The following is a 13,246-nucleotide window of genomic DNA, read 5'->3' as shown; positions in this document are numbered from 1 at the left end:
ATCAAAGTTGGATCAGCCTGTAAAGTGGAAAACCACACTAATTTTGAGTGTGACTCCAAATCCAGACCTCCATGGGTTGATAAATTGGATTTCCATTGATTATTTTTGTGTGATTTTGTTGTCAGCACATTCAACTATGTAAAGAAAAAAGTATTTAATAAGATTATTTCATCAATTCAGATCAAGGATGTTATTTTAGTGTTCCCTTTATTTTTTTGAGCAGTGTGTATATATATATATATATATATATATATATATATATATATTATATATATATATATAATATATATATATTACACCACAGCACTGTTTTGGCTTCTGATTGGTCCCTGGTGGCCGTACTGGTTGTTGGTGTTCTATATCCATGTTAGTCCCTCCTGACCTTCTCCACAAGCTGACCTCTGACCTAATCAACAGCCTCTGTGGTCCCGAGAGAGAGCACTAACACCTGTTCGTGAGAGGAGAAATGAGGGTGAGTCACATTGAGGGAAATAGGACACTAAACCCACACTGTTAACATGCCGCTACTAATTGTAATATGGCATGCTATCTCTGAGTTATTGAGGAACAAGCATATATGACTTACTTGACTTAAACCTTTTGGCTCCCTTGGGAGCGTCAGTAATCTACAGGTCATACATGCACCTTAATACATTTTTCCGTAACCTAACATATTGACAAAATTGTGTCTGGGAATATACTGCAAAGCTGGGGGGACACATCTTTTATGAACTCCCCCTAAAATCCCCAGTCCTTGTCTGTGCTTGGGGATTTTTCCGCTGTTGAAATGCCAAAATGAGTGCCCGGTACACATGACCAAATGCATTAAGGAAGTGGAGCAACCGGTCAACTGAGTGCAAAAGTCCCAGCCCCCCAGGGGATGAGAGTGTGTGTGCATTCACGGGTGCATGTGTGTTTGTATGTGACATAAACACAGTGGGGCTTTCATAAGGTCTGGCCTGGTTCGTAAGAGTGAGCACATCAACCTTCTCTTTCAAACAACTGACTTCTGGTCTCTGGGTGTAATTGGTGCACAATTCATTTAATTTGAACTATATTCCCTCTATCTCTTTTTCTCTCTCATTCAAACACACACATGGCCACAAGTGTGTGTGCAAAAACACACACACACACACACACACACACACACACTCTCTCCATGACTCTCTCTCCCCCTCTGTAGTCATGGTCTGCAATGTTCCTTTTGCACGACAGCGAGATTGCTGACCCCTTGATGAGTAACTCAGTCATGAGTTTGAAGTCACAGTCTGAATTCTGATATGTTCCATGTTTTCTGTCTGAGGTCATGTCTAGATACAGGTTCTGAGCAAACACAGGGCTAATACATTCATTCTGGCTCTGATTTCAGTGTGAATGTGCGCTATACGTGTCTTTATACATGCTATAGCCATTTGTTCATTCCTTTTGAACCTGTGGCCTATAAAGGGAACTCATTGAACTTTCCATCGGCTGCTGGATTTCACCTGCTCGGATTTCCATGCTCTCATGTAAGACAGTCTGCGTGCCATAGGGCTCTGGTCAAAAGTAGTGCATTATATGGAATAGGGTGCAGGCTGGGCCCTGGTCAAAAGTAGTGCACTATAAAGGGAATAGGGTGTCCTTTGGGACACAGACATACTGTACATAGACGTATAGGGAGACATCTTCAGGATGACGCCATAGATTAGACTTTGTTGAACATATCACTGTCACCAGTCACCCTGGGACCCTCTATGTATCATATGAAGACCCCCCCTGAATCCATGTGTGTCTGTCTGACAAATAAGATGTTTCTATATCATGTGGCTTCATTGATGTTCAGTTGGTTATGTCTATGACTATGTCACCTGCTCAGTCCGTGTATCTATCTCTATATGATATGCAAAATGTCTCCATCTAACCAAACCACCCACCTCCTGCCCCCCACCCTGAAACCATGTTTTTCCCCCTACCCACCCCTCCAGCAACTAGCGTTGCTTGTCAGTCAACCCAACTTAACTTTGTCCCAGTAGCATTTAACTGCAGGGCACATCATATAAAGGAATGTGGCTACCTGATTTAGGGGACATGGTGAACAGTTGGGAGTTGGGGCCAATTTCATCGTAAAACTTTTCCTTGGTGTTAAATACAGTTTGTGAACAAATTTAAAATGTATAAATTGATGGTTTGGTTACGGAATGCCAAGGTCATATTTTTCCAAGTTCTGTTCCAGTTGTTCAGATTTACTTAGATCTGTGGACCATACTTTTTTAATGGTAGCTCAGAATATGAGGTTTCCAAAAGTTGTTTATATATTATAGAGATCAGTCCTTTCGGGAGGCCAGATAATTTGTGTGAGAAATAATAGTGTTGTTTACATTATAATAGCCCATAAGGGTCTAAGCTCTGTCCAGAGCATGCCAGCGGAATTAAGCGGTTGGAAATCCCGCTCATAGCTCCTGTGCTCAATGTCCTTTCCAACCCTTCTGCAAAAAAAAACACTCCGCGCCCACAGGAGAAAAAAACCCGGACAATCCAAATTTGCTCCATTCATTAAAAGGACAATTTAACCAACACCCATCTATTTTTGTGACTACCTGGACCTACCATTTGGATTTAAAGTATTGAAACCAAACCATATGGATTTGAATGAAAAGTATTTGAATTAACATGAAAAGGTGAATGTAAGAAGCGCACATCACTTCAAATTGGCTACATGTTATATTAAACAGCATATAAACAGTCTAAATAGGTCAGGAGCAAGACAGGGAGCCTAAGAAGGAACGGAAATTAATTATTTAGTCTATATTATTTCAATTATTTCAAGGCTATAGTCCACAAAGAAATACATTGTGAAGCATTTGCGAGTGCGACACAATAGGCTGGTAGGGACATAAAGCACTCAGCATTTAAACATCATTTCATGCATTAAATCATTATAGTCTACAAATTACGTATATAGCCTGTGATTTATTTAGAATGAAATACAAATCAAATGAAAAATTACTTATTGGTGGCTTTGAATTCCTTTTTAGAATACATTTTTTGAAACACGAGTTTGGCCAGTCTGTGGCTTCACGCTCATGCGATGGTACCTGGAGAGCAGTCCAGCAGCGGAGAACATCCTCTCTACACTTGGATGATAAACACCCTTTTAGCCACTCTTGCGGGGCTGGGCAGAGATGGAGATTTTTTTTTTTTTTAGGTAGGCCTAAAGGTTTTTAGGCAAAATAACCCAATTAAATTTGTATAGATAACAGAACAAAAATGAACAAAACGTTTGAGATCTGATTTTTAGTTTATAAATACTTTACTACAATGACACACTTAGTTATCTATCCACCTCATTCCTTTGTTTTAGCATGTGTACATCATTTTGCAAATAATTTTATAACATTTTGCTCTCATGCATGTTTCAGTGTTACTTGCCTCGAAGTGAGCATAGAAGTAATTTAGCTTGTCTGGTAGGTTTTTGTCACTGGGCAGCTCGCGGCTGTGCTTCCCTTTGTAGTCTGTAATAGTTTGCAATCCCTGCCACATCTGACGAGTGTCGGAGCTGGTGTAGTACGATTCAATCTTAGCCCTGTATCAATGTTTTGCCTGTTTGATGGTTCGTCGGAGGGTATAGCGGGATTTCTTCTAAGCTTCCGGGTTCGAGTCCCGCTCCTTGAAAGCGGCAGCTCTAACCTTTAGCTCAGTGCAGATGTTGCCTGTATCCATGGCTTCTGGTTGGGGTATGTACGTATGGTCACTGTGAGGACGACGTCATCGAGGCACTTATTGATGAAGCCAGTGACTGATGTGGTGTACTCCTCAATGCCATCGGAAGAATCCCGGAACATATTCCAGTCTGTGGTAGCAAAACAGTCCTGCAGCTTGGCATCTGCTTCATCTGACCACTTTCTTATTGACCGAGTCACTGGTGCTTCCTGCTTTACTTTTTGCTTGTAAGCAGGAATCAGGAGGATAGAATTATGGTCAGATTTGCCAAATGGAGGGCGAGGGAGAGTTTTGTACTCATCTCTGCATGTGGAGTAAAGCTGGTCTAGAGTTTTTTTCCCCTCTGGTTGCACATTTAACATGCTGGTAGAGATTAGGTAGAACGGATTTGAGTTTCCCTGCATTAAAGTCCCAAGCCACCAGGAGAGTCGCCTCTGGATGAGTGTTTTCCTGTTTGCTTGTGCATCGGTTTGCGGTGGTATATAGACAGCTACGAAAAATATAGATGTAAACTCTCTTGGTAAATAGTGTGGTCTCCAGCTTATCATGAGATACTCTTCCTCAGGCGAGCAAAACCTTGAGACTTCCTTGGATTTCATTCCCCAGTTGTTGTTTACAAATATACATAGGCCGCCACCCCTTATCTTACCAGAGGCCGCTGTTCTATCCTGATGAAAAAGCTTAAAACACACCAGCTGTATGTTAATCATGCCGTCGTTCAGCCACGACTCGGTGAAACATAAGATATTACAGTTTTTAATGTCCTGTTGGTTGGATATACGTGCTCGTAGTTCGTTTATTTTATTATCGATTGATTGTACATTGGCTAATAGGTCCGATGGTAAAGGTAGATTGCCCACTTGGCTACGGATCCTTACAAGGCACCCGGACTGTCGTTGACGATATCTCCGTCTTTTCCTCCTGCAATTGACGGGGATGAGGGCCCTGTCGGGCGTCCGAAGTAAATCCTTCCCGTCCGACTCGTTGAAGAAGAAGAATTCCTCCAGTATGGGGTGAGTAATCGCTGCCCTTATATAAAGAGGCTCTTTTCAGTCATAAGACACGGTGGCAGAAACATTATGTACAAAATAAGTGACAAATAACGCAAAAAGCATACACAATAGCACAATTGTTTACGGGATTGTAAAACTGCTGCCATCTCCTTCGGCGAGTGAGAAGACTGGGTGGCATCCTTAACTTTTTAATTATTTTAGAAAGAACTTAGTCTGGCTTGGTGTGGATTTACAATCAGAGATGTGCAGCAGCAACCTGTCATTCAGAGCCCAACCTGTTTTGAGCCCCACCTGTTTAGCAAAGAATTTAAAGTTAAACAAAAAAACACATTTTTCTCTTGTCTGTTTTGCATGTTATTTTGGTATACATGTCTAATATCAGTTTGCAAACAATGTAAAAAACCAACATTTTGTTAATAAAGCCGCATATAAACGTAATCTCTTTTTTTGCTTTCTTGATGTCATGACTTTAACATTAATCTGAAGACTGTTATTTATCTAATTAACTAACTATGTTTATTTGTTACCCGATTAAATTAATCATGTAACAATTAACTCATTAGGGTCTGGGGCACCACGAGAGCTGTTCTTTAAAGAGTTACTGTACCATCTCCTGAATTAAATAGGTCTTTACCTATCACATCTATAAACAGTCAATTTATTAATCTACTTTCATATCACCATTATGAACAGTCGTAACCTCCTTGCATCTGCAAAAACCAGAGCCTTACTTATGATTCAGTACTACACAATTTGGTTTGATTATTTATTTACTAGTCAATCAAATGGGAACACAGGACAAACACACACACTGCACCGGTTTTTGACTGGAGATGTAATACGCTGAAAACAGGTCCCTAGTGGAATGACAACAACATTGATGCTTGTTAAAGAAGAGATGGAGAGAGGGACAAAGACACTTAACATTGCCACATTCAGAAACTACTCACCTACAATAACCATGATTTGCGCATAAACTGCCGCCCGATTTGAACAAGAAATTAGGAATGTATTTATGTGAAATGCCTGGGTTTGCCAGGGATCTCTCGGTGAACTGGGCAGCCTTGGAAAGGGGATTGGGCCTTTTTCCGGCACGCTTGTAAGGCTCTGATTGTCCGAAATTGTTCCAACAACACTTCTACTGTTGTCTTTCTTCGTAGTTATCCGATGACTTGTCATGTAGTCCTGAACAGAACTACAGAGTTGATTTTTCATCCATTCGCTCTTGAAGATGCTTCTTTGAAGATAGGCTGGCCAGACATTTCAATGGTTCCCCAATGGGATGATGAGAGTAGCATAATACAATGGTTTGAGCAGAGTAACAGGATGGTCCGGGAGGTGAGTTTATCGTCTCCATCTCGTGTTGAGATTCAAAGTTCAAACCATTTTCAACGTGTAGCTGTCACTTCACGCCTTTTCTGGTTCACTGTGTTAATTCGTAACCCAACATTTATACCTTTTGCTTGAAAAGGGGCGTTCCGGCAGGCTGGCACGCTTCCTGACCTCACTCCGGGGCGGTGATTACTCACTGTGCAAAGTTATGGAAAACAATTATCTCTTATAGCTTCTCAAATCACATCCCTCTCTTAACAAAAACACTTTAATAATTTTCCATATTACATGCACAACCCATAGTATGGAAACTTCAGCTATGTAGTATGTGTGCTTTCCAAGTAACAGTATTTTCCTTTATAACATTTTAAATGACATCACAAAATAACAAACAATATATCGCCTCTGACTATTCACCATGTTCTACGTTAGAAATATTGTTCCAGTACTTGCTTTCGAATGTGTTACAGTTTCAACGGGAAAAGGTATGTTGAGACAAAGCACATTCCTTTGGTGAATTTGGCGAGCACAGGCCTGGATCTTCTCCCTTGATTTACAACAGGCCGTGAGTGGTTAACCCCCACTAGTCTCCCCCCCAACCTCTAAGGGTGAAAGGGGTCTGATTGAAGTTATTCATTGCAAACCTGACCTGACCTATTTGGATTTTCACTGTCAGTCATGACATTGAGTAAGGCAGGTCCAAAATGCAGGTGTTTCAGCCTAGCTCAGTGCTTTCTGTGGTGGTGGGGCAGCCAGCGGAAAATACGGAACGTAGGGGTTGTTTAATGTTTCTAGTTGCGCCGTGATTAGCACAGTGTTCTGCCACTCATAGGGACACTACAAAATCTAAGGGTAGATCTCTAAAATTCAAGCCCCTTGGGTGCTGCAATAGCGTAACATTAGAAGTGCCCATCAAAGAAAGCTCAAGGTCATTGGCCACAGATAAAATGACGTCAAATCACATATCTACAGCAACTTTGATTCGACTGATCATGTCAACATCATACTTTCAAAATATTAGCTAGCAGGCTAGCAGTCATCATGAATCAAGTCTGACAATCTACTGGCAAGTCTTTTTCCATCCTTGTCATAAGAAGAAAAATAATGAAGAGAAATGATTGATAAAACGTATCGGTGCTCATTGTCCATTGGACATAAACATTATACTACAAGTTGGAAATCGCAAATTCAGCAATGAGTGGTTTAGAAGGAATCAGTGGCTAACTGCAAGCATTGCAAAGCAATCACTAGCCTTCTATTCAGTGGAGTGGGTGTGTGGTCCCAAGTCTGGGTTTAAGGGTCTCTTTTCCAAGCTTAACAGGATCAACATTCAACATTGGCCATGCTGTCAATACAGCATGACTTCTGCCGCTCTCAAAACAACTGTAAACTCGGTATTGAGAAATCTCAGACTTCAGTGAGTTCAAGACAACTGCGAACTCAGGAAAAAAAACTAGCTCTGACTGGGGAAAATACGTTTTGAACGGTCATCAAACTCGGAATTGCAAGTCGGGAACTCTGGCCTCTTTCTAGAGCTCCGACCTGAAGATCAGTGACATCATCATGATTCGAACTTGTTTCTTCCGATTTCCCAGTTGTCTTGAAAGCACCATAAATCCAGAGAATGACTGACTTTGATGACAAACTTTGCCCATGAAGGACCACCGTGCCACCTTCATGTTCAAGTGAGCACAACACAACAAGGGAGTCCAGAAAATGTATTGTATGCTGCGGCATAAATGATGTAATATGCCAGGGAAATATGTATATTGTAGCTAAGAAAGTAGTACTAAATGTATGTTGTTTAGAAAGCTGTTAGTAGCCCTTGTGCCTTACCCTAATAATTCGGTCCCTTTCCCCCTCATAATTTCGCCTACTGTTCTGACTTGGTGGTGCACATGTAACCTATAATCTGTTTTAGAGAAATGTAATGATTGAATATTGTAAGAGCTTTCATTGTCTGCTTATATGCCCCCTTTATTTATCCTACGGTTCTGACTTAGTTTACAGGGAGAATAATGTAAGAACGGCCCATGTTCTGAATTCTGTTGCTGTACATTTCAAAAGTGCTGAACAAATAGTTATATCGACTACGTCCGTCCAAGCTCGCTCATTAATGTCTTAATAGAAATTACGGATTGCCTCTTATCCACCCGTCGTCCCCTTATGCCATAGTTTGTACATCTCAATTGTCAATAGAAACCACATTTGTTTAAGCAAGTCAGCCAAATCAGCTGTGTTTTTTTAAAAGACAGTAAATGAGGCTGAATTAACTGTTTTTCTGCCAGACAAGGCTCTGTTGATAGCCAGGTGTAGCAGTGGTAAGGTGTTGGGGCTGCTTTTGGGACTCTGCTGTTGGGACAGCTTTATGTAGGCCCTAACAGTTTGTGGGCACCATTTGTCACAGTTATCGTGCAATTAATGTATTATTTAGTGTTGTTGTGTATTGGCTTTGCTGGCATGCGTCTAAAAAAAGTGGGAGAATATTTGATTGATTTCATTTCGGTTCTGATAGTAATTCCCCCGTTTCTGATTCATTAGTTGCTATAACAGCTAATTGATCATTACTGCATACCTTGTTGGCCAGTAAATGACTGGGACGATTACCATGGAAGTAATGGTTGAGTTCAACTCAATGGATGGCAAATTCTGCTCTCTCTCTCTTATTAAGTTATGTCTTGACTTTGGAAAGAGTAATAGCTACCTGGTCAGAATTTTTTGTTTTAGAACGCTCTAACACAGCTAAAAACATTTCCAATTCTAATATCTTATTTCATTGTGATTTATTCAACCCAGATGCAAATGCAGTTGTATTATCTTTCTATAAAACCTTTAACGGCATCCCATAGAATACGGGGGTCATCAACTGAATTTTATTGATCATTATGAATTAATTTGAAATGTGTAATTGGCAGTTGTAGGCGTGGTGATCGGACAAGCTCATATTTCAATTTTCTTCATTTTTGAAAATATAGTTGTAGATAACAAAATCGATTCGGGATGATGTTTTATGCCTGTTTGAGTAGAAAGTGTACTTGTTTGCTTTTGGATTATGTGCTCACCGGGTGGGTCAATGGGTTCCGGGGTTGTTTCTGGTGAATTTTGAAGGGAAAATACACCCAAAACGTTCGTGATAATTTGGTCAATATATCCCAACCACATCTGAAATACCAATCACTTCTGCATTACTTTAATAAAACAACAAATGAGACAACATAACAGTAACTTCTTTGCATAAACACAGGATCAATACTGACTGGGAAAGGAACCTAAGGGAGTGCCAGATATAGGGGAGGTAATGAGTGAGGTAATAGAGTCCAGCTGTGCCTCATGATGACGTACAGGTGCGTGTAATGATTGATGCCAGGTGTGCGTAATGATGGATCCCAGGACTGGTGGTTAGTATACAGGTGACGTCGAATGCCGGAGGGGAGGAGCGGTAGTACATTTACATTTACGTCATTTAGCAGATGCTCTTATCCAGAGCGACTTACAACTTGGTGCATTCACCTTATGATATCCAGTGGAACAACCACTTTACAATAGTACATCTATATCTTTTTTTGGGGGGGGGTTAGAAGGATTACTTTATCCTATCCCAGGTATTCCTTAAAGAGGTGGGGTTTCAAGTGTCTCCGGAAGGTGGTGATTGACTCCGCTGTCCTGGCGTCGTGAGGGAGCTTGTTCCACCACTGGGGTGCCAGAGCAGTGAACAGTTTTGACTGGGCTGTGTGGGAACTGTGCTTCCACAGAGGTAGGGAGGCAAGCAGGCCAGAGGTGGATGAACGCAATGCCCTTTTTTGGGTGTAGGGACTGATCAGAGCCTGAAGGTACGGAGGTGCCGTTCCCCTCACAACTCCGTAGGCAAGCACCATGGTCTTGTAGCAGATGCGAGCTTCAACTGGAAGCCAGTGGAGTGTGCGGAGGAGCGGGGTGACGTGAGAGAACTTGGGAAGGTTGAACACCAGACGGGCTGCGGCGTTCTGAATGAGTTGTAGGGGTTTAATGGCACAGGCAGGGAGCCCCGCCAGCAGCGAGTTGCAGTAATCCAGACGGGAGATGACAAGTGCCTGGATTAGGACCTGCGCCGCTTCCTGTGTAAGGCAGGGTCGTACTCTGCGAATGGTGTAGCTAATGAACCTACAGGATGGGTCACCACCTTGATGTTAGCGGAGAACGACAGGGTGTTGTCCAGGGTCACGCCAAGGCTCTTAGCACTCTGGGAGGAGGACACAATGGAGTTGTCAACCGTGATGGCGAGATCATGGAACGGGCAGTCATTCCCCGGGAGGAAGAGCAGCTCCGTCTTGCCGAGGTTCAGCTTGAGGTGGTGATCCGTCATCCACACTGATATGTCTGCCAGACATGCAGAGATGCGATTCGCCACCTGGTTATCAGAAGGGGGAAAGGAGAAGATTAATTGTGTGTCGTCTGCATAGCAATGATAGGAAAGACCATGTGAGGATATGACAGAGCCAAGTGACTTGGTGTATAGCGAGAATAGGAGAGGGCCTAGAACTGAGCCCTGGGGGACACCAGTGGTGAGAGCACGTGGTGCGGAGACGGATTCTCGCCACGCCACCTGGTAGGAGCGACCTGTCAGGTAGAACGCAATCCAAGAGTGAGCCGATGCCCAGCTCGGAGAGGGTGGAGAGGAGGATCTGATGGTTCACAGTATCAAAGGCAGCAGATAGGTCTAGAAGGATGAGAGCAGAGGAGAGAGAGTTAGCTTTAGCAGTGCGGAGAGCCTCCGTGACACAGAGAAGAGCAGTCTCAGTTGAATGACCAGTCTTGAAACCTGACTGATTTGGATCAAGAAGGTAATTCTGAGAATGATAGCAAGAGAGCTGGCCAAGGACGGCACGCTCAAGAGTTTTGGAGAGAAAAGAAAGAAGGGATACTGGTCTGTAGTTGTTGACATCAGAGGGATCGAGTGTAGGTTTTTTGAGAAGGGGTGCAACTCTCGCTGTCTTGAAGACGGAAGGGACGTAGCCAGCGGTCAAGGATGAGTTGATGAGCGAGGTGAGGTAGGGGAGAAGGTCTCCGGAAATGGTCTGGAGAAGAGAGGAGGGTCAAGCGGGCAGGTTGTTGGACGGCCGGCCGTCACAAGTCACAAGATTTCATCTGGAGAGAGAGGGGAGAAATTAGTCAAAGCATAGGGTAGGGCAACGTGAGCAGGACCAGTGGTGTCGTTTGACTTAACAAACGAGGATCGAATGTCGTCAACCTTCTTTTCAAAATTGTTGACAAAGTCATCCGCAGTGAGGGAGGAGGGGGGGAGGGGGAGGAGGATTCAGGAGGGAGGATAAGGTGGCAAAGAGCTTCCTAGGGTTAGAGGCAGATGCTTGGAATTTAGAGTGGTAGAAAGTGGCTTTACCAGCAGAAACAGAGGAAGAAAATGTAGAGAGGAGGGAGTGAAAATATGCCAGATCCGCAGGGAGGCTAGTTTTCCTCCATTTCCGCTCGGCTGCCCGGAGCCCTGTTCTGTGAGCTCGCAATGAGTCGTCAAGCCACGGAGCAGGAGGGGAGGACCGAGCCGGCCGGGAGGATATGGGACATAGAGAGTCAAAGGATGCAGAAAGGGAGGGGAGGAGGGTTGAGGAAGCAGAATCAGGAGATTGGTTGGAGAAGGATTGAGCAGAGGGAAGAGATGATAGGATGGAAGAGGAGAGAGTAGCGGGAGAGAGAGAGCGAATGTTGCGACGGCGCAATACCATCTGAGTAGGGGCAGAGTGAGTAGTGTTGGAGGAGAGCGAGAGGGAAAAGCATACAAGGTAGTGGTCGGAGACTTGGAGGGGAGTTGCAGTGAGATTAGTAGAATAACAGCATCTAGTAAAGATGAGGTCAAGCGTATTGCCTGCCTTGTGAGTAGGGGGGGGGGGGGGGGGGGGGTGGTGAGAAGGTGAGAAGGTGAGGTCAAAAGAGGAGAGGAGTGGAAAGAAGGAGGCAGAGAGAAATGAGAAAAAGGTAGACGTAGGGAGGTTAAAGTCACCCAGAACAGTGAGGGGTGAGCCATCCTCAGGAAAGGAACTTGTCAAGCTCATTGATGAACTCTCCAAGGGAACCTGGAGGGCGATAAATGATAAGATGTTAAGCTTGAATGGGCTAGTGACTGTGACAGCATGGAATTCAAATGAGGAGATAGACAGATGGGTCAGGGGAGAAAGAGAGAATGTCCACTTGGGAGAAATGAGGATTCCCAGTGCCACCACCCCGCTGACCAGATACTCTCGGGGTATACGAGAACACGTAGTCAGACGAGGAGAGAGCAGTAGGAGTAGCAGTGTTTTCTGTGGTATTCCATGTTTCTGTCAGCGCCAAGAAGTTGAGGGACTGGAGGGTAGCATAGGCTGCGATGAACTCTGCCTTGTTGGCCGCAGACCGGCAGTTCCAGAGGCTGCCGGAGACCTGGAACTCCACGTGGGTCGTGCGTGCTTGGACCACCACGTTAGAGGGGCAGCGGCCACGCGGTGTGAGGCGTTTGTGTGGCCTGTGTAGAGAGGAGAGAACAGGGATAGACAGACACATAGTTGACAGGCTACAGGAGAGGCTACGCTAATGCAAAGGAGATTGGACTGAAAATTAACTAAACAACTGGGGAAGCGAGAGCGCAGGGCCTCCCTCACTAACCATTCACTGAAACACTCATATAACTTTTCCAACTTCCACTTTAGAAATATAATTGATGTAAACTACAGTGATTCAATGCTTCCAGGAATAGGCTCAAACTTAGTTTATTCAGCTAGATAACTTGGTACAGTATTCTTCCGTGAAACCCACCTAGTGCACCGTGTCCTATGACGCCGTAGCTAACTAGCATGCTAGCATCCAATAACACACGGTTAGCACCAATACACAATGTTAGCACCAATACTTGGTTACAACAAACTACCAATGGATCATACGTGTCCGTGTCTAGTTCCTTTCATAACGCAGAAGTGATTAAACGTTGACTAGCTAACACAAAGTCAGTCCTGCTAGCTACACAAGTGGACTACACGTCTCGAAAGTTCAGAAAGTTAAGCTTACGTTGCAAAAATCTTATTGACTAAAAATGATACAGTGCTGCTAGAGTTGGCTAGCTAGCAATGGCTGCGTTTACCTTTATCTTTGATACAAAGACAACTTTGTAGCTAGCTAACATTACACTAATCAAAACGTTCCATTGTAATGTATTTAGTTTCTACAGTACTGCTAGTTGG

The sequence above is a fragment of the Salmo trutta genome, chromosome 1 (assembly GCF_901001165.1).
Source record: "Salmo trutta chromosome 1, fSalTru1.1, whole genome shotgun sequence".
NCBI classification, from domain to species: Eukaryota; Metazoa; Chordata; class Actinopteri; order Salmoniformes; family Salmonidae; genus Salmo; species Salmo trutta.
Note: the sequence above shows the minus strand (reverse complement) of the source record.